This window comes from Heterocephalus glaber, unplaced genomic scaffold (assembly GCF_053883595.1).
Source record: "Heterocephalus glaber isolate CG9 unplaced genomic scaffold, H.glaber_assembly_v1.0 deba00000122, whole genome shotgun sequence".
NCBI lineage: Eukaryota > Metazoa > Chordata > Mammalia > Rodentia > Bathyergidae > Heterocephalus > Heterocephalus glaber.
Window position 1 is genome coordinate 70,220,282 of NW_028258138.1, and position 21,901 is coordinate 70,242,182.

At 40.7% G+C, this 21,901-nt stretch overlaps 1 protein-coding gene and 1 pseudogene across 5 annotated transcripts in view; both read right to left on the bottom strand.

Annotated features, from left to right (window-relative positions):
* Gpr156 (G protein-coupled receptor 156) overlaps positions 1-21,901 on the bottom strand; it is a 133,832-nt gene that overhangs the window by 70,166 nt on the left and 41,765 nt on the right. The window contains exon 1 of one of the 5 annotated variants that reach the window (XM_087215926.1): positions 1,357-4,250. The exons of the other annotated variants lie outside the window; for them this stretch is intronic. The gene's annotated coding sequence lies outside the window, so the exon portion shown is untranslated. Of the gene's footprint in view, positions 1-1,356; positions 4,251-21,901 lie in introns of those variants that run through there. 5 annotated transcript variants of the gene reach the window in all.
* Positions 10,175-12,330, bottom strand: LOC101722236 (synaptotagmin-10 pseudogene; annotated as a pseudogene).

Below are 21,901 nucleotides of genomic sequence, written 5' to 3' on the forward strand. Positions count from 1 at the left end.
CCAGTATGCATATACTCTACATGGGGCAAAGGCTGTGGACTAATCTCTCTCAAGAAGGTACCACTGTACTGTTGAGGTCTGGTTCCCTTCTGTGGGTTCCCTGAAATATGGCACATTGTGGTGCATCTACACCAGTGATTCTCAACTAACGCAATTTTGCATTTCCAGAGAGACATTTGGCAAAATCTGGAGACATTTGTGGTTAGCAAAACTGGGAGGCAAGCACTACTGACATCTAGTAGGCAGAGACCAGAGATCATGTTAAACGTCTGACAATAATAGAATGATAGAGAAAACAAAGAATTATCCAACCTCAAATGTTAATAGTGCTAAGGCTGAGAAACCCTAGTCAACTCTGTGAGTCTCAGAAGGGCTGAAAAACTTAAGCCCAAATCATCTGTGAGAGATTGTGAACATGACAGGGTTGTTTATTTGGATACAACCTGGGGGAGCAACTCTGATTTGGGATAAATTTCTGAGCACATTGAAATGTTCCCTTGGACAGACTAAACTCATTGGCATGGAACTTTGAATATGAGGCTGCCTTCAATCCATGGATATTTAGTGTAGGAATTTTATATACCATATTAGTCTCTCATATGAGGCAGGCATACAACTCCAAAGCTGACAGAGAGGTTCAAACATGAGGAGCTGGTGCAACAATTAAGGGTTCAGTTATTGAGGAGAGATAGTTAAGCTGGGTGTGGTAGTGCACACCTGTAATTCCAGTACTCAGGAGGCTGAGGTAGGAGGATCACCATGAGTTCAAGGTTAGCTTTGGCTACACAGTGAATTCAAGGCAAGCCTGGACTACATAGTGAAACCCTGTATCAAAGGTGGCAGGGGGGAAGCTGAATGATTCCACAAAATGTTGAATGATTGTTGAAAATGTTGAAATGATGGGGAACAGTCAGAAAAGATAATGGTAAGGCATGGGACCACAAAATACACATGATTCATGGATCAGGTAAGAAGGTCTTCCAGACTCCTCTGGAAGAAATCTTCCCCCAGGAGGTGAACTGACTCTTACAGACCTAAGGCCATGCATAGTAGTACTTGGATTTTGCTTGACAGATAGTATAGAAAATAGTGGACCCTTGACTTACAAACAATTCGAAGGCTGGTTGTAACTCAAGTTGCCTGTAAGTCAAGACTATTTTTCCCATAAGAAATAAGGAAAACACCCACAATACATTCCATACCTCCCAAAGCACCCCTTAACTAACCTTTTCATAATAAAAAAGGGTTATATGTGTATAATTTACCAGAAACACCAATAATTTTCCTCGTGTATACACCAAAAAGTTATAAAATGTGTCTAGTTTACCAGAAACAACAATTTCATACTGTACTCACCATTTAAGTTGACATCTTTGGCTTGCAGGAAGGGAGGATGAAGTGGAAGGTGGTTATTGTTTGAAAGAAGAGTCCCTTTCCATAAGAACATCAGGAATCTGGCTCACTGGTGTCCTTTCTCTCCTTGGGAGAGTCTGTAGCCCACTAGCACCTGCTTCTGGCTCACTAGGTCTCAACCTTTTCAGAACTGAAAACTGGTCTACAGTTGTCTGTTTCTGTCTTTTCTTTAACACAGTTCTGTAGTATGACAGGACATTGTCATTAAGTAAGTGAATAAAATGATTGGCTTTTTCTCTCTCTGGGTGGGTCTTCTCTACAAATGTTTGTAGCTCTGTCCATTTTTTCAGGAACATCTTTATTTCAGAAGAACAATTTTGCTGCACTGGTTGTTGATACTCCCCCTCCTCTTCAGAAAGCTCCTCAGCTGCCATTCTGTGTTGCTCAGCCAGAAGTTGCTGAAGTTCCTCTGTAGAGAGTTCTCTGAGTGTTCCTCCACCAGTTCCTCAACATCACCACTGTCTACCTGCAAGCCTATGGACTCTACTATTGTGACAATGTCATCAACCACAGGGTCAATTGAAGGCTGAGGTTCCTCTACACAGTCTTCATAGTCTCTTCTGTATAACCTTAGGCCACATTTTCTTCCGGGCAGATCTCATTGTCCCTAGAGAGACACTGGCCCAGGATTTCTCAATTAACCCCACACAGGAAAGACCAGCATTTGGGTTGTAACTCAAGATTTGGTTCTAAGTTAAAACTAAAATTCTGGTCATAACCCAAGTCGTTCATATGTAAGGCCAGTCATAACTCGAGGGTCCACTGTACAGGTGTGATAGTTAACTGGTTGTGTCAACTTGAGTAAGAAATGCCCAACTAAATTGGATTAGCAAATTCTGGTGTGGCTGAAGGGATTTACTGAAAATTTGCTGGGATTTACTGGGTGTGAGGAATAGCAACCAATAGGCTTGCCACCTGAATAGTATAAAAGGGAAACAAAGATGGAAGGCTCACTTCTGTTTTTTCAGAGGAGCTCCAGTCTTCACCTTCAGCTTGGATGTTGTTTTTTGGATTCTAGTGCAAACTCTTCAGCCTTGTCCTGCAGACCCCTCAGCCTCCATCACAGACTCTTTGCCCTCCTGATAAAGACTCACATAGGACACTACAGTGAGCTCCAGGCCTTTGACTGGATCCTTTGGATCTCCAGTGCACACACAGCCCTTTTCCAAACTTTTCCATACCTGACCCTGTGGACAGCCATTGTAAGCCAATCTTGTAAATTATGTATTTGTATGTCTTGCACTAAATGTTTCTCTAGTAAGCACTGACTGATACAGATTTTGGTACCAGGAGTAGTGGTAGAGACACAGAATTGTAAAGATTAAGTATTTTAATTGACTTTAGTGGTTCCTGGATTTGGCCCTCTAATTTGATGAGAACTAAAGATGCCATGGCCTCTCCTTCTGATACTGTGAAGAATACTGATAGTATTTGTGTACTGTTTAAAGTAATATGCTATGCAGATCCCTTTGATTATCCTAATTCACCACTTGTGAGATGTAAGGAATTTAGTGACTTCATATATGAAATTTTTTTTAATATTGTTGCAGAGTGGGAAATATAATGATGCTAGTTAGCTGTTCTTAACATCCCTGGACAAACTTGTGAAGGAAAACAATGAGCTCAAAACATCCATAGGAAACCTAAAGTTTTCTGTGAGGACAAATTAATAAAGGAAAATAAAGAGCTCAAAGATTCAAATTTCTAGTTCAACACACATAAAAATTTAAACGTTTCTAAGTGTGTCCTGAAAGAGAATCTCTTTTCCTTTAGCAGCAGGATAGAGATTGCAGAAACCCAAACACAGGCCTTCATGATTCGATTGGCTGAAATACAGCATAAATTTAATGCTCCACTTCAAAGAGTATCTGAAGTAAAGATGAGGGCACTGATCAGAAAAAAATAGGATACCATTGACTGGGATGGAGATGTTTGGGAGAATTCCTGATGGGGCTGAGGATGTTCAGCTCCTTGATGCTAAAGAGACTATGTTGGCAGAAGTCTCTCCTAGTATACCTGAGGAAACTAATCCTGTGTTGACCAAGCAGGATAATGCTGACACTCCTTAGGACCTACCTTCGTCACCCACTTTTGCCTCTGGGCCCCTGACTAAGCTCAAATTGCAGAAGGCCCCCAAGGGTGAGGTACATTATGTAAGCCATGCGAAGGCCAGCTATTCTCCCAAAGAACTTCTTGAGTTTCCTAATTCTTATAAACACAGGCCTTATGAGCAAGTGTGGGAATGGATTTTATGAGTGTGGGATAATGGTGACAAAAACATACACCTGAATAAGGCTGAGTTTGTTGACAACAGCAAGTTAAACCATGATTCTGAATTTAATGTTGCTGTCCCAAGAGTAAAAAAAAGGTGTTAATAGTTTATTTGTCTGGGTGGTATAAGTATGGGTCAAAAGATGGCCCACTGTGAATGAGTGAGAGATGCTGATATTCTACAGTGTACTGTTTTTCTTCTTTTTTTTAATTTATAAAATAGCAGCATAAACTATATTTAATTATAAATGTGTACTGATTCCTTTTTTAAAAAAAAAAAACTTGTTTCTTTGCTTATCCAAAGAAGTACATTTTCTTTTTTTTTCTTAATTAAATTCTTTTATTGGTACATTGTAGGTATACAACACAATTACATTTCTCATTGGGAATTGTACCTTTATATAATGCATCTTGGTTCTTATTTTTTCCCCATTCCTAGCCCTCCCTTCACCCCCTCCACCCTTCCCTATTTACAAAGACTTTATTTCCATTTTCTCCATTTCTCAGCATTTTTCCTTTCCCTTCTTTCCTTTCCCCTGCCCCTCCCACTACCCCTACCCCTTTGGACCTTTTCTTCCTATTTTACATTATCGATTATTCATTCTAATCATTGGTACATTTTAGGTATACAATATAATGACATTCATCATTGGAAATTTGCACCTTTACATAGTCTCTCTTGGTTCTTATTTTTAACCCTTGCCCAGCCCTCCCTTCAACCCCTCCATTCCTCCCTATTTACAAAGATTTTGTTCCTAGTTTTCCATTTTCTCATATTAATCCCATTCCCTTCTATCCCTTCCCCTAGCCCTCCCACTTCCTTCCCCTTTGCCCCTTTTCTTCCTATTTCACATGACCTATTATACATTTAGTCCTTCTTTACACTTGCTGTTTCTCACACCAGAGAAACTATTCGGTATTTATACATGTGTGTCCTATTTATTTCAGTTAAGAGTATTGCCTCAATGTGCATCCACTTAGCTATAAATGTCTCTAATTTCTCATTTTTTATGGCTGAGTAGTACTCCATTTTATATAAAAAAAAACAACACATTTTCTTTATCCAGTCTCCAGTTGATGGGAATTTGGGCTGTTTCCAAGTTTTAGCTATTACAAACTGTGCTGCTATGAACATGGGCACACATATTATCACTGTGGTATGATTCTTTTAATTCTTTGGGGAAGATCCCCAGCAGGGGAATAGTGGGGTCAAATGGGATTTCCAGTCCTAGTTCTTTGAGGTATCTCCATACTGATTTCCACAGTGCTTGCACCAGTCTACACTCCCACCAGCAGTGGAGCAGGGTTCCTCTTTCCCCACAGCCCCACCAGCATTTGTTACTGGTTGATTTCATGATAGCAGCCATTCTTTCTGGAGTGAAGTGGAATCTCAGCATTGTTTTCATTTGCATCTATCGAATGACCAGTGATGTTGAACATTTTTTCATGTATTTATTTGCTATTTCTACTTCTTTATCTGAGAAATGTCTGTTCATATCATATGCACATTTTTTGATTGAGTCTTTAAATTTGGGAGGTCTGATCTTTTGAAGTTCTTTATAGATTCGAGATAGTAGACCTTTGTCTGAGGAAGAGCAGGTGAAGATTTTTTCCCACATTGTGGATTGTTTCTTCACACTGCTGGTGGTTTCTCTTGCTGTACAGAAGCCTTTCAATAAGAAGAGATCCCACTTGTTGATTGTTTGTGCTAGTTCATGGGCAACTGAGGTTTTGTTCATAAAATCTTTTCCTACACTGATGTCTTCAAGGGTTCTACCTAACCTCTGTTCCAACTGGTTCAGAGTTTCTATTTTAATATTTAGATCTTTAATCCATTTTGATTTTAGTTTAGTACATGGTGAGAGATACAGGTCTAGTTTTAATCTTTGGCAAGTTGAAGCCCAATTTTTCCAGCACCATTTATTAAAGAGGCTATCTTTCCTCCAGTGAGGGTGTTTGGCTCCTTTGTCGAAGATGAGATGGCTGAGTGTGTCTGGCATTGTTTCTGCATCTTCTAATCTGTTCCACTGGTCCTCAGGTCTGTTTCTTTGCCAGTACCATGCTGTTTTTATCACAGTAGCTTTGTAGTGTAGTTGCAGGTTGGGGATTGTGATACCTCCTGCCATGTCTCTGTTACCTAGAATTGCTTTTGCTATTCTGGGTCTCTTCTTGTTCAAATGAATTTGTGGATTGTTTCCTCAAGGTCCATGAAGTATGCTGCTGGGATCTCAATTGGAATTGCATTACATCTATATAGCAGTTTTGGAAGTATGGCCATTTTCACTCTATTAATCCTTCCTACCCAGGAGCAGGGGATGTCTGTCCATTTTCTGATATCATCTTCAATCTCTCTTTTCAGAGTGCCATAGTTTTCAGAGAAGAGGTCTTTGATTTCCTTTGTTAGGTTGATTCCTAGGTATTTCAGTTTTTTGGATGCTATTGTGAAAGGAATTATTTGCCCTATTTCTCTCTCAGTGAGTCTGTCATTCGTGTAGAGGAATGCTATTGATTTTTGTGTGTTGACCTTGTAACCAGCTACTTGACTGAATTTGGTTATTAAGTCTAGAAGACTTTTGGTGGAGTTCTTGGGGTCTTCTATATAGAGTATCATGTCATCTGCAAATAATGACAATTTGACTTCTTCATTTCCTATCTTTATTCCTTTTATTTCTTTCTCTTGTCTAATTGCTGTGGCTGTTTCCAGAACTACATTGAACAAGAGTGGTGATAGTGGACATCTTTGTCTTGTTCCTGATTGTAGTGTGAAGGATTTCAGTTTTTGACCATTTAGTACGATATTGGCTGTTGGTTTTTCATAGATGGCTTCTATCAGTTTGAGGAAGAGACCATCTATTCCAATTTTTTGTAGGGTTTTTATCATAAATGCATGTTGCATTTTGTCAAATGCTTTTTCTGTGTCTATGGAGATAATCATATGGTTTTTGTACTTGGCTCTATTGATATAGTGTATTACATTGATTGATTTGCATATGTTGAACCATCCCTGCACCCTGGGATGAATCCCACTTGATAAGGGTGTATGATCTTCTTGATGATCTTCTGCATTCTGTTTGCCATTATCTTATTAAGGATTTTTGCATCTATGTTCATAAGCGAGATTGGCCTATACTTCTCTTTTTCAGTTGAGTTTTTCTCTGCTTTGGGGATCAAGGTGATGCTTGCTTCCAGGAATGAATTTGGGAGTATTGCTTCCCTTTCAATTTCATTGAAGAGTTTAAACAGTAGTGGCAGCAGTTCCTCTCTAAATGTCTTGTAGAATTCAGTAGTGAAGCCATCAGGGCCCGGACTTTTCTTAGTTGATAAGTTTTTAATTACATTTTCAATTTCATTGGTTGATATTGGGTTGTTCAGAATTTTTAGGTCTTCTTCGTTCAACTTTGGTAATTCATATGTTTCTAGGAATCTGTCCATTTCTTCTGTATTATCCATCTTATTGGCGTATAGGTTCTGGAAGTAGGTATTGATGATCCTCTGGATTTCTGCTGGGTCTGTTGTCATTTCACCCTTTTCATTCCTAATTGCATGGATTGGGGCCTTTTCTTTCCTTTTTCTGACAAGGTTGGCTAAGGGTTTGTCAATTTTGTTGATTCTTTTGAAGAACCAACTCTTGGCTTCATTGATTTTTTTGTATCATTCTCTTAGTCTCTATTGCATTGATTTCTCCTCTGATCTTTATAATTTCCTCCCTTGTATGAGCTCTGGGGTTGTCCTGCTCTTCTTTTTCTAGAAGCTTGAGGTTCAGCATCAGGTTGTTTAATAGGGCTCGTTCTGTTTTCCTAATATGCGTATTCACTGCTATGAATTTCCCTCGTAAGACTGCTTTCACTGTGTCCCATAGATTCCAATATGTTGCACTGTCATTGTCATTTAATTGAAGGAACTGTCTGATTTCTTCTTTAGCTTCCTCTGTGACCCATTGGTTATTCAGAAGTGTGTTGTTCAATTTCCCCATGTTTATGAAATATTTCCAGTTTCTTTTGCTATGGATCTCCAATTTCATCACACTATGGTCTGATAATATATACGGGATAACTTCAATTCTTTTGCACGCACTTAAACATGTTCTATGTGTGAGTATGTGGTCTATTTTTGAGAATGACCCATGTGCAGCTGAGAAGAATGTGTATTCTGATTTTGTGGGGTGGAAGACTCTGTAAACCTCTGTTAAGTTCATTTGTTCAAGAGTTCGATTGAGTTCTAGTATTTCATTACTTATTTTTTGTCTAGTTGATCTATCTATTTGTGACAGTGGGGTGTTGAGGTCCCCCACTACAATTGTATTAGTGCATATATGACTTTTCATGTCTGTTAGTATTTGTTTTATATAGTTGGGGGCACTAGTGTTTGGTGCATACATATTTATGATTGTCATCTCTTCCTTTTGGATTCTTCCCTTTACAAAGATGTAGTGTCCTTCTTCGTCTCTCTTAATCAGTGTTGGTTTGAAATCTACTTGATCTGCCAAGAGGATAGCTACTCCTGCTTTTTTTCAGGTTCCTGTCGCATGGAGTATTGTTTTCCACCCTTTAACTTTCAGTCTATGAGTTTCCTTTGGAATGAAGTGTGTTTCTTGTATGCAGCATATTGTTGGATTTTGCTTCTTGAGCCATTCTGCCAGTCTATTTCTTTTGGTTGGTGAATTGAGACCATTAATATTGATGGTTGTAACTGAAACGTATTGACTTGTCATTGTCATGACTTTTTCTTTTTGTTGGGTTCTCCCCCTTTACATTTGATTTCTTGTCATGCCAGATGGGTTCATTCTGCTTTGCTTCCTAGGGTTGTGATCCTCAATGTCTCTTCCTAGGATATTGTGTAAAATTCTTTGGAGTGCTGGTTTGGTATTCACGCAGTTCCTAAGGTGCTCTTTGTCATGAAAGTATCTTATTTCTCCATCCATTTTGAAAGATAATTTTGCAGGGTACATCAATCTGGGTTGGAGGCCGTTTTCTTTTAGGCCTTGGAATATGTCACTCCAAGCTCTTCTTGCCTTGATGGTTTGTGTTGAGAAATCTGCTGTGTTTCTGATGGGCTTTCCTTTGTATGTGATTTGTTTCTTTTCTCTAACTGCTTGTAGAACTTTGTTCTTCTGTTGGGTTTCTGGAATCTTAACAATTATATGCCTATGTGTAGATTTTTTTTGATCGAGGCTATTTGGAGTCCTATATGCCTCACTTATCTGTATGTCAAGCTCTTTTCCCCTGCTTGGGAAGTTTTCTACCATTATTTCTGTGAAGAGATCTTTTATGTCATCTCCACTCTCTCCTGTTTCTTCATTGAGCCCAATTAGTCTTATGTTATTCTTCTTTGCATCATCTAGCAGCTGCTGGATTGATTTCTCATGTTCCCTTATCATTTTGAAGCAATTTTTCTTTTCCTGGTCACTAATTGCAATCTTATCTTCTATATCTGAATGCTGTCCTCCCATTGGCTCATTCTGCTGTGTAGACTTTCAATGGAGTTTTTCATCTCCTGGAAATCTATTTGCATCTGTTTTATGGATTCCATTTGTTTCTTATGTTGAGATTCCATCATGTTCCTGAGCTCCTCTCTAGATTTATTAATCATGTCTTGCACTAGGGGCACAATTTCTCCTGTTATCTGAGATATTATTTCTGAGTTCATTTTTTCCAGATCCCCTTTTGTTGCCAGTTCAGTGGGTCCAGGTAGCTGAGTATCAGAGTGTTCCATCTCATTTCCCTTTGGGGTTGCTGTAGGTAATCTGGAAGTCTGGTTTTGAGACTTATTTACGTGTTTTCTCATTTCAACTGGGGCAGGGGACTGTTAGCGTCTGTACAGATACCTCCTCTGAGCTGGGAGAGGTGGGACAGTGGCCGGGAGCAGTGGTAGGGATGGTGGGCCAAAAGCCCTTTCCTGTGGGCTGGGAGCAGTGGGAGGGATGATGGCCGGGAAGCCCCTTCCTCTGGACCAGGAGCAGTGGGATGGTGGCTCAGAAGCCCTTACCTCTGGGCTGGGAGCGGTGGGAGGAATGGTGGCCCGGAAGCCCCTTCCTCTGGGCCAGGAGCGGCAGGACAGAAGGTGCCCCAAAAGCCCTTTCCTCTGGTCTGGGAGCAGCGGGAGGGATGGTGACTGGGAAGCCCCTACCTCTGGGCCGGGAGCAGCGGGACTCAGTACCTTGGTCTGGTGGTCTGGTGTCCTCTGCATCTTTGTAGTGTGGAACCAGGTGGCTGCCTGTCTGCAGCGGGGTGATTCGGAGTCTTCTGTGTGACTCAGGACCTCAGTAGGGCATGGGCAGACCTGCCTGTCTGCAGTGGGGTGATTCGGTGTCTTCCGTGCAACTCGGGAAAAAGTAGATTTTCAAACTTTCTTTGTACTAATAGGCATGACATGAAGGATAAAATGCCTTATATAACTAAGGACTATTCATATTCAAGTAAAAAGTATTAAGATGTTCAAAGTTTAAAAACAGACACAAAGGTAAATGAAAAAAATGCACATCAAGTTTGTTCTTTTCTATGAATATATTTTAAGTGAGGAAATCAAATCTTCTGCTTTTTTTTTTTTTCTGATCCAAGGAGCATACGGCCCTAGGTGCTTCTTACAGGGTCTTACACTGGAGGCATTATGGTGTGGAAGGTGGTTTTGGAGATGAACAGGATCCTTGACTATCAAAACTAGTTGCCCGGCCAGGTAACTCCCTGAACATCCTATTAGGACTGAAAAGTGTTCTCCTGGTGTTCTCTGACACAAACACATGTGAATTCCATAGCTCCTCCAGCAGGGGTGCCAGAGTGTGATGGCCTTCCTGTGATAAGCCAGCATCTCATTCCAGCAGTTGTGCCCAAGCCCCTCAGCGTCCAGCCCTCTTCCGCATACTCCTATGATCCCATTGTGTCTCACCCTGTCATAATCCATGACTGCAATGGTTAGGCTGACCTGGTCCATGTTCTCCAGAGGGATATCAAAAATAATGGCTTCATTGTAGACAGGGTTTAGAGTATTCTTCTTTATAGCTGTTTTCCTTTTTTTTAGTCTTCTACCCTCACATATCAGAGAGACTTTGACATAAAGGTCCGATGAGCCAGTGATATCCATTGCCTTCAGGTTCCTGCACTTGATGACTGTCAATATCATATGCCCAGCAGCTGGCAAATAACACAGGGAAAACATGATTTCACCCAGGTCTATACTTTCTGTGGTAGCACAATGAATGTCTTTCCATACTGTGGCTTCCCTGGAGAGATCAGAGACTTCAAACAAATTGTCAAGAATCACCTCCCCAATCATGTCATGTCTAGAAAATCTGTCAAAATCATATACACTGAAATGTAGTTTGCGGTTGCTTAATTGATCATATACTACTGGAAACTGAAAAGCCTCATCAAATAGAGGATTTAAAGTCTTTCTGTGTACATGGGTCTGAAATTTCTTTTTCCTATCTGGAAGAAGATACGTCTTCACATGTGGACCAGAAGTTCCTGTGAAGTCTTTCTCAGGGAGATCTAAGGCTTTGATAATTTTAACAACTAGAAGTTCATTTTCATAATCATACTGGAGGGTAAAGTTAAGTTTCCCACAGGTTTTGACATTTTCTGTTCTGTTGCCCTCAGAGTCCACTGACTTCTGTTTGTAGAGCTCTGGTTTTATTCTCCCAATGCTGGTTGTTGTTTCTCCTCTTTGTAAAACAGGTTCCACGTCCATGGTGAAATCCACACTGGACACTTGCATTTGTCTCCTGAAGGAATTGTGTCGGGATGAAGAAGTAGGCTCAGTAGTTTGTCTCTGCACATGTGCATACTTAATTAAATGTACTTTTAAAGCAGTTTGGACTTCTGCTGGGATATCAGAAGTGTGGCTAATTTTTATTGCAGGCTCAAGAGCTTTTAGCGCTGGCTTTCCATTTTCTTTAACCTCTTTTTTCTCTTCAGCCTCAAAAACCTCTGTAGGAGCCCTTGAGATGCTCTGGGGGAGGATACTGACATTGGGAGTCACGGCTTTGCTCTTCCAGCATGGCCAGCACCACTTCCAGAAGACAAAAAGTGAGACAACCAACAAGGCCAGGCCACAGAAGCTGATGACCGCTAACAGGCTGAAGAAAATATCTGTGCTGCCCTTCGCGCGGCTGCCGCTCTCCAGCGGGAAGATGCCCGAGCACTTCTCCCACTCCACCTGGCCCGAGAAGCACAGTTCGGTGACGATGTGCAGCGCTTTCTGGCACAGGCTGCTCACCCGGTCCTCCTTGTGGAAATTCTCGGTCGGCTCTGCTCTGCGGCCCCGCGCTTCCTCCCCGTCTGCCGTGCCAGTGCGCTCCGGAGCTGCAACTTTAGGTGCCCGGGCTGGCCCTGTGGCGGGAGTGGGACGGGGGCAGCGGCACTGTGCTCACCCGCCTCGGCCCCGAGCCCGCGTGTCTGGATGCTGGGCGGCACGTTGATCCCAGCCAGCCATGGTGTACTGTTGATGAGGGGATTCAAAGGCTCATGGAAATGGGAATCCTGGCGTGGATTTGTCATGTTAAACCAAATCCACCACATTGGGATGATCCAGAAAATGTTCCCTTCACTAGCACCTTGAGGAACAGATTCATGAGGGGAACACCAGCATCCCTGAAGAGCCCTGTCTTTGCTCTTCTCTGTATGCCAGGCCTTACCTTACAGTGGGGACCATGGTTACTCAATTGGAAAACTTAAGGACAATGGGTTTAATTGGATCCTGGAGTGGCAGGGGTCAAGTGGCAGCACTTAATTGCCAAAGGAAAAGTACACACACTATAATGGACATAAGACGGTAAACAATGATCAAATGGTCTGACACATGTAGACCTATGGCATTGGCTGATTAGTCATTATGTTCCCAAAAGTGAAATAGGAAGCCTACAACATTTTCACTAAATTTATATACCGTAATTGAAAAAAATTTCAGGGTGAATCAACAGAAACATGCTTCAAATCATAGTAACAGGGAATCACAATCCCTCAACCAGTTCCCAGATCTGAAGCAGTTTACAGACCCAGAACCCTTTGAATGAAGAGGAGGCCAGGTCACCTGGTACACCCAGGACCCTGGTGGACTACCAAAAATTTATAGTCATTCTTTCTCCTATCCTTCCCCAAAGGGACCTATGGCTTTTACCAGAGTAACTGTACACTGGGGTAGAGAAATGATCACACATATTTTGAGGACTTCTGGACACTAGTTCTAAACTAACACTGATTCCAGGGGATCCAAAATATCACTGTGGCCTCTAAGAGTAGGGGCCTTTGGAGGTCAGGTTATCAGTGGAATTTTAGCAAAAGTCCAACTCACACTGGATCCAGTTGGTCCTCAAATTCATCCTGTAATCATTTCCCCTGTTCCACAATGCATAATTGGGATAGACATACAGTGGTATCTTGGTTCACAGACACTTCTGTTTACAAACAATTTGGTTTGCAAACAAAAGCATTTGGCAAAAATTCATTTTTGTTTGCAAATTCTACATCAGATGAGAAACACTATCACAGTCATCTTTCCCACTCAAACACAAATATGGCTATCTTTCCCAAAGTCATAGAACAAATTAAGTTTGTGAACTGAGGTACCACTATACTTAGTACTTGGCAGAATCCTCACATTAGTTCTTTAACCTGTAGAGGGCTATTATGGTTGGAAAGGCCAAATGGAAGCCATTAGAGTTGCTTTACCTGGTAAAATAGTAAGGCAAAAAACAATATTGTATCCCTGGAAGGACTGCAGAGATTAGTGCCCCTGTCAAGAAGTTGAAGGATGTAGGGGTGGTGGTTCCCATCACATCTCCATATAATTCTCACATTTGGCCTGTCAGAAGACAGGTGGGTCTTGAAGAATGATGGTAGATTACTGAAAACTGAATCAAGTGGAGACTCTGATTGCAGCTGCTGTACCAGATGTGGTGTCCTTGCTTAAGCACATTAAATAGAAATGGTATATACATAATCAACCCATAGGAAATCCAAAGGACACAAGTAAGTTACATGAAGAAGTTGCCCAGATGCCCATGGCTCCTACTCCTGCTATATTGCCTTCTGTTTCCACATGCACTTATGGTCTCATGGGGTGTAACATGATCAATTGTCAGAGGAAGAGAAGGCTAGGGTTTGGTACTTGGTATGCATCTATTGATTTGGCAGATGACTTCTTCTCCATACCTATGTATAAGGCCCATTAGAAACAATTTGGTTTCAGCTGACAAGGCTAGCACTATATCTTCACTGCCCTACTTCAGGGTTATATTAACTCTCTAACTTTCTATTACAACTTAGTTCACAAGAATCTTGATTGCTTTTCTCTCCTACAAGGTATCACACTGGTCCACTACATTGATGATATTATGTTGACTGGACCAAGTGAACAGAAAGTAGCAGCCACTCTGGATTTGTTAGTTGAAAATTTGAGAGACAGAGGACGGGAAATAAATCCAACTAAAATTCAAGGTTCTTATAGCTCAGTGAAAGTTCTAGGAGTCCTTTGATGTGGGGTATGTAGAGATATCTCCTCTAACGAAAAAGATAAGTTATTGCATCTGGCTCCTCCTACAACCAAAAAAAGAGGAAAAACGCCTAGTGGGCCTATTTGGATTCTGGGAGGCAACAAATTTCTCACTTAGCTGTTTTATTCTGGCCCACTTACCAAGTGACTTAGAAAGTTGCTACTTTTGATTGGAGCCCAGAATAACAGAAGGCTCTGCAACAGGTGTAGGCTGCTCTGCTACTGGGGCCATTTGATCCGGCAGATCCAATGGTACTTGGAGTGCCAGCTGCAGGTAGAGATGCTGTTTGGAGTCTCTGGCAGGCTCCTGTAGGTGAATTGCAGTAGAGTCCTTTAGGATTTTAGACAATTCTCCTTTGATAAACAGCTCTTGGCCTGCTACTGGCCCTTAGTGGAAACTGAATGCTTGACAATGGGACACTAGGCTACCATGCAACCTGAGTTGCCTGACATAAACTGGGTATTATCTGATTCACTGAGTCATAAGATTGGATGTGCACAGCAACAGTCCCAACATTAAATGGAAAATGGTATATACATGATCAAGCCAGAGAAGATTCAGAGGACACAAGTAAATGAAGAAGTTGCTTAAATGCCCATGGTTCCTACTACTGGTATACTGCCTTTTATTTCACACATGCACTTATGGCCTCATAGTATGTACCATATGATCACCTGTCAGAGAAAGAAAAGGCTAGGGCCTGGTTTATAGATGGTTCTGCAAATTATGCAGGTACCACCCATAAGTGGAGAGGTGCAGTATTATAGCCCCTTTCCAGGACAGTCCTGAAGGACAGTGGTGAAGGGAAATCTTCATGGTGGGCAGAACTTCGGACAGTGCACCTGGTGGTACATTTTCCCTGGAAGGAAAAATGGCAAGATGTGTGACTGTATACTGATTCAAGTGCTATATATACATAGCCAATGATCTGGCTGGATAGTCATAGTGTGAGTAGAAAATTGGTGACAAAGATATTTGGGGAAGAGGTACATAGATAGATCTCTCCATATGGGCAAAGGATGTAAAAAATTTATATCCCATGTAAATGTTCACCAAAAAGTGACCTTAGCAGAAGAGTTTAACAATCAAGTGGGTAGGATGCTCCATAGACAGCAGTCAACCTATTTTTTTAGCCACCTCTCTCACTGCCCAATGGGCTCATGAACAGATGGCCACAGTGGCAGGGATGGACGTTATTCACGGACTCAGCAACATGGACTCCCACTCACCAAGGCTGATCTGGCTATATCCACTGCTGAATGCCTGATATTCCAACAGCAGAGACCAACAATGAGTCTCCAGTGTGGCACCATCACCCAGGGTGATCAGCCTGTGAACTGTTGGCAGGTGGATTATACTGGACTGCTTCCACATGCAAAGGACTGTGCTTTGTCCTTACTGGCAAAGACACTTATTCTAGATATGGATTTCCCTTCCCTGCATATAATGCTTCTGCCAAAGCTTCCATCTGTGGACTTACAGAATGCCTTATCCACCAACATGGAATTCCACACAGCATTGCCTTTGACCAAGGAACACATTTCATGGTCAAAGAAGTGAGGCAATAGGCTCAGTACCATGGAATTCACTGGTCTTACCATGTTCCTCACCATCCAGAAGTGGCTGGATTGATAGAAAGGTGGAATGGTCTTTTGAAGATATTGTTACAGCACCGGCTAGGTGGCAATAGCTTGCAGGGATGGGGTAAGGTTAATCAAAAGGCTGTATATGCTCTGAATCAACGTCTACTACATGGTACTGTATCTCTAATAGCAGGATTCACAGGTCCAGGAATCAAGGTGTGGAAGTGGGAATGGTACCACTCACCATTACCCTAACTGATCCACTAGGAAAATTTTTGCTTCCTCTTTCCATGACCTCATGATCTGCTGGCTTAGAAGTCTTAGTTCCAGACTGACAAAGACTTGTACCAGGAAGCACAATAATGATACAATGGAACTGTAAGATAAGACTTCCCCCCTGGTCATGTTGGTATTCTGATGCCTCTGAGTAAACAAGCTAAAATGGGAGTTAGAGTGTTGTCAGGGGTGACTGACCCAGACTATCAAGGGGAAATTAGACTATTACTCCACAGTAGAGGAAAGGAAGAATATACTTGGAATGAAAGAGATCCCTTAGAGCTCCTCCTAGTGCTGGTATTAAGGTCAATGGGAAACTACAACAATCCAATCCTAGTAGGATGACAAATGGTCCAGAATCTTCTGGAAAGAAGGTATGGGTCACCCCACCAAGGAAAGAACCAAGATCTGCTGAAGTCCTTGTTGAAGGGCAAGGGAATATAGAATGGGTCATAGAAGAAGGAAGTTCTAAATTTCAGCTACATCCCATGCTCAGCTACAGAAACAAGGATTGTAATTGTAATAGTTCTCTTCTAATATGCTTCCTATGTATTATAGTTCTGATAGACTTAATATTGTTTCTCAAGTATTGTTCAACCTATGTTACAATGTTCAAATTATGAAATGTCAGAAGTAAGCATCACCCAAAGAAAACTTGCCTTCTGTTCTGGGGAGGAAATTAGTGTGTTTCTGTTTGTACACAGGATAGTCATAACATATTACGTGCAATTAATGAACTTGTTTTTGTATCTAGAGACTCTGGATTAAAGAGATGTATATGGTTGTCAAGTTGACAAGGGGTGGATTGTGGCGGTTAACTGTATTAACTTAAATGCCTAACTAAATTGGATCAGTATCGTTCTGGGTGTGACTGAAGGTATACACTGAAGATTTGCTGAGATTTACTGGGGGTGAGTGACCCCAACCAATAGGCTGGCCTTGAACTCACTATGTAATCCAGGCAGGCCTCAAAGTCATGGTGATCTTCCTGCCTCAGCCTCCCAAGTACTGGGATTACAGGCATGCACCACCATGCCCAGCTCCTAAATGGTATAATTGGGAGACAAAAAAGGAAGGCTTGCTTCTGTTTCTTTGGAGGAGCTCTAATCTTCACCTTCAGCTTATACGTTGTCTCCTGCCTTCCAGGACAGACTCTTCAGCCTTCAGGACAGACCCTTCAGCCTTCTGGTGCAGACCCCTCAGCCTTCCATCACAGACCCTTTGCCCTCCTGATATGGACTCACACCGGACACTACAGTGAGCTCCAGCCTTCGACTGGATCCTTTGGATCTTCAGCACACAAACACCCCTTTTGCACTTGTCCATACCTGATGCTGTAGGTGGCTACTGTAAACCAACATTGTAAATTCTTATATATTTGTATATTTTGTATTAAATCTGTTTCTCTAGTAAGCACTGACCAAATGCAAGATGGTCTTTTACAGGTTCACAACTTCCAATAGCCCTTTATCTTTCCACAAAATCTCCTTTATTCTTCTACACATTATTTCTGGTCAATGAAAACTAGATATATGACTACTGTCTTTTAACAAGTTGTTTTGCAATTAGCAAAATTTCTGCTTCTCCTCATGAAGAAAGAATTGCTATGGGAATTACTTTCCCTTTGAAAACAATTTGAAAACCAGACAACATATATAAAATAACTCTTGGCAGGTACTGAAAAACAGAGACCACAGGACTGTAGTTCCTGAGAGATACTACCTGAAGGCAGTTTCTGGGCCATAGCACATGGAAGAAAATTCATACAGAAGCTAAATGTCTTGCTGAGATAAGACTAGATTGGTGTTTGAGGATGCTGAGTTACTTAAAATTTGTGGAGTAAAGTACTGGAGAAAAGAAAGTGCAGAGAGAAAGAGACAGAGAAAGAGCTTTGGTACTCTGTAAGGAAGCTCAGTCTTTCAGAGTACTGATGTCAGCGTGCCTAAGAGAAAACTACTTAAATCTGAAGAAATATACACTGGTGGGCAGTAGATAAGCAATTCCTATAGCTGGGAATACTTTGTATTCTACCAGCCAGAGAATAGACACCAAATATAGGAAGTCTGGACATTTTCACTATGTTGATTCTTCCCACCCAGGAGCAAGGGATGTCTTTCTATTTTCTGATATTGTCCTCAATCACTCTTTTCAGGGTGCTATAGTTTTCAGAGAAGAGGTTTTTGATTTCTTTTGTTAGGTCGATTCCTAGGTATTTCAGTTTTTTGGATGCTATTGTGAAAGGAATTGTTTGCCCTATTTCTGTCTCAGTGAGTCTGTTGTTCCTGTAGAGGAAGGCTATTGATTTTTGTGTGTTGACCTTGTATCCAGCTACTTTATTGAATTTGGTTATTAAGTGTGGCTGGAGTTCTTGGGCTCTTCTATATAGAGTATCATGTCATCTGCAAATAATGACAATTTGACTTCTTCATTTCCTATCTTTATTCCTTTTATTTCTTTCTCTTGTCTAATTGCCATGGCTAATGTTTCCAAAACTATTGAATAGGAGTGGTGATAGTGGACATCCTTGTCTTGTTCCTGATTTTAGTGTGAAGGATTTCAGTTTGTGACCATTTAGTATGCTGTTGCTTTTTCATAGATGGCTTTTATCAGATTGAGGTAGAGAACGTCTATTCCAATTTTCTGCAGGGTTTTAATCATAAATGTGTGTTGGATTTTGTCAAATGCTTTTTTTGCATCTGTTGAGATGATCATTTTTTTTGCCCTTGGCTCTATTGATATAGTGTATTACATTTGTTAATTTGCATATGTTGAACCATCCTTGCATCCCTGGGATGAATCCCACAAGGTCAGGGTGAATGATTTTCTTGATGATCTTCTGCATTCTATTTGCTAGTATCTTATTTAGGAGTTTTGCATCCATGTTCATTAGTGAGATTGGTCTATAGTTCTCTTTTGCGATTGGGTCTTTCTCTGCTTTGGGAATCAAGGTGATCCTTGCTTCCAGGAATACATTCAGGAGTATTGCTTCTCTTTCAATTTCCCTGAAGAGCTTAAACAGTAGTGGCAGCAGTTCCCCTCTAAATGTCTTGTAGAAGTCAGCAGTGAAGCAATCAGGACCCGGGCTTTTCTTAGTTGGTAAGTTTTTAATTATGTTTTCAATTTCATTGATTGATATTGGGTTGTTTAGAACTTTTAGGTATTCTTCATTCAACTTTGGTAATTCACATGTGTCTAGGAATCTGTACATTTCTTCTGTGTTGACCATCTTACTGGAGTATAGGTTCTGGAAGTAGGTACTGATGATCCTTGATTTCTGCTGAGTCCATTGTAATTTCATCCTTTTCATTCCTAATTGCATGGATTTGGGCCTTTTCTTTCCTTTTACTGATAAGGTTGGCTAAGAGTTTGTTAATTTTGTTTATTCTTTTGAAGAACCAACTCTTTGCTTTATTGATTTTTTATATCATTCTCTTAGTCTCCATTGCATTGATTCTTACTCTGATCATTATAGTTTCCTCCCTTGTATGAGCTTTGGGTTTGTCCTGCTCTTCTTTTTCTAGAAGCTTGAAGTTCAGCATCAGGTTGTTTAATTGGACTCATTCTGTACGAGTATTCATTGCTATGAATTTCCCTCATAAAACTGCTTTGTGTTCCATAGATTCCAATATGTTGTATTGTCATTGTCATTTAATTGTAGGAACTGTCTGATTTTTTCTTTAATTTCCTCTGTGACCCATTGGTTATTCAGAAGTGTGTTGTTCAATTTCCATGTGTTTCTGAAATTCTTGCAGTTTCTTTTGCTATTGATCTCCAATTTCATCACACTATGGTCTGATAATATATGGCGGGATAAGTTCCATTCCTTTGGACTTAAACATATTCTATGAGTGATTATGTGGTCTATTTTGGAGAATGACCCATGTGCAGCTGAAATGAATGTGTATTCTGATTTGGTGGGGTGGCACCCTCTGTAAACATTTGTTAAGTTCATTTGGTCAAGAGTTTGAGTTCTATTTGTTTATTTTTTGCCTAGTTGATCTATCTATTTGTGACTGTGGGGAATTGAGGTCCCCCACTACTATTGTATTAGTGCTTATTTGATTTTTCATGTCTGTTAGTATTTGTTTTATATAGTTGGGGGCACTAGTGTTTGGTGCATAGATATTTATGATTGTCATCTCTTCCTCTTGGATTGTCCCCTTTATAAGGATGTAGTGTCCTTCTTTGTCTCTCTTAATCAGTGTTGGTTTGAAGTCTACTTGATCTGCAAAGAAGATAGCTACTCCTGCTTTTTTTCGGGCTCCTATCGCATGGAGTATTGTTTTCTACCTTTTAACTTTCAGTCTATGAGTTTCTTCTTGAATTAAGTGTGTTTCTTGTATGCAGCATATTGTTGGTTCCTGATTCTTGAGCTATTCTGTCAATTTCTTTTGATTGGTGAATTGAGACCATTAACATTGATGGTTATAACTGATACATATTGACATCATTGTCATGACTTTTTCTGTTTGTTGGATTCTCCCCCTTTGCATTTAATTTCTTGTCATGCCCGATGGAATCATTCTGCTGCACTTCCTGGGGTTGCAATTCTCATTGTCTTTTCCTAGGATATTGTCTAAAATTTTTTGGAATGCTGACTTGGTATTCATGAAGTTCCTAAGGTGCTCTTTATCACGAAAGTATCTTATTTCACCATCAATTTTGAAAGATAATTTTTCAGGGTATACTGATCTGGGTTGGAGGCTGTTTTCTTTTAGGGTTTGCAATACATCACTCCAAGCTCTTCTTGCCTTGAGGGTTTGTGTTGAGAAGTCTGCTGTGATTCTGATGGGCTTTCCTTTGTATGTGATTTGTTTCTTTTCTCTAACTGCTTGTAGAATTTTGTTCTTCTGTTGGGTTTCTGGAATCTTAACAATTATATACTTATGTGTAGGTTTTTTTGATCAAGGCTAGTTGGAGTCCTATATGCCTTACTTATCTGTATGTCAAGTTCTTTTCCCCTGCTTGGGAAGTTTTCTGCCATCACTTCTGTGAACAGATTTTTATGTCATCTGCACTCTCTCCTGTTTCTTCATTGACTCTGATCAATCTTATGTTATTCTTCTTTACATTGTCTAGCTGCTGGATTGATTTCTCATGGTCTCTTACTATTTTAAAGAAATTTTTGTTTTCTTGGTCACTAATTGCAATCTTATCTTCTATATCTCACATTGGCTCATTCTGATGCATAAAGTTTCAATGGAGTTTTTAATCTCCTGGAAATCTGTTTGCATCTGTTTTATGGATTTCATTTGTTTCCTATGTTGGGATTCCATCTTGTTCCTCAGCTCCTCTATTTTTTTATTTGTATCTGCTCTAGATTTATTAATCATGTCTTGCACAATGGGCACAATCTCTGCTGTTATCTGAGAAATTATTTCTGATTTCATTTTTTCCAGATCCTTTTTTGTTTCTAGTTCAGGGAGTCCAGGTGGTTGAGTATCAGATTGTTCCATCTCATTTCCCTTTGGGGTTGCCTTAAGTGATCTGGAAGTCTGGTTTTGAGACTTGTTTATGTGTCTTATCATTTCAACGTGTGTGTGTGTGTGTATGTGTATGCTGCTGGTGCCCCTGTGGCTCACCTTGTAGTTGCTGAGGGCAGCTCTGCTCCTCGGCACTGGGAGAGGGTTGTACAGTTGCCCAGAAGACTTTCCTCCTCAGAGCTAGGAGCAGCTCTGCTCCTTGGTCCTGGGGGCAGTGGAACGGCAGCCTGGAAGGCTCACCTCTTCAGTGCTTAGACACCATAATATATAGTTCATTGGCTCAAAACCCAGAAAAGCTATGCTTTCATAGAAAGGAACTAAATTAAACCTAGACCAGAGGCTATGCTGGACCTACCCTTCTATTATTTAAAAGAAAGTCTGAAAAGAAT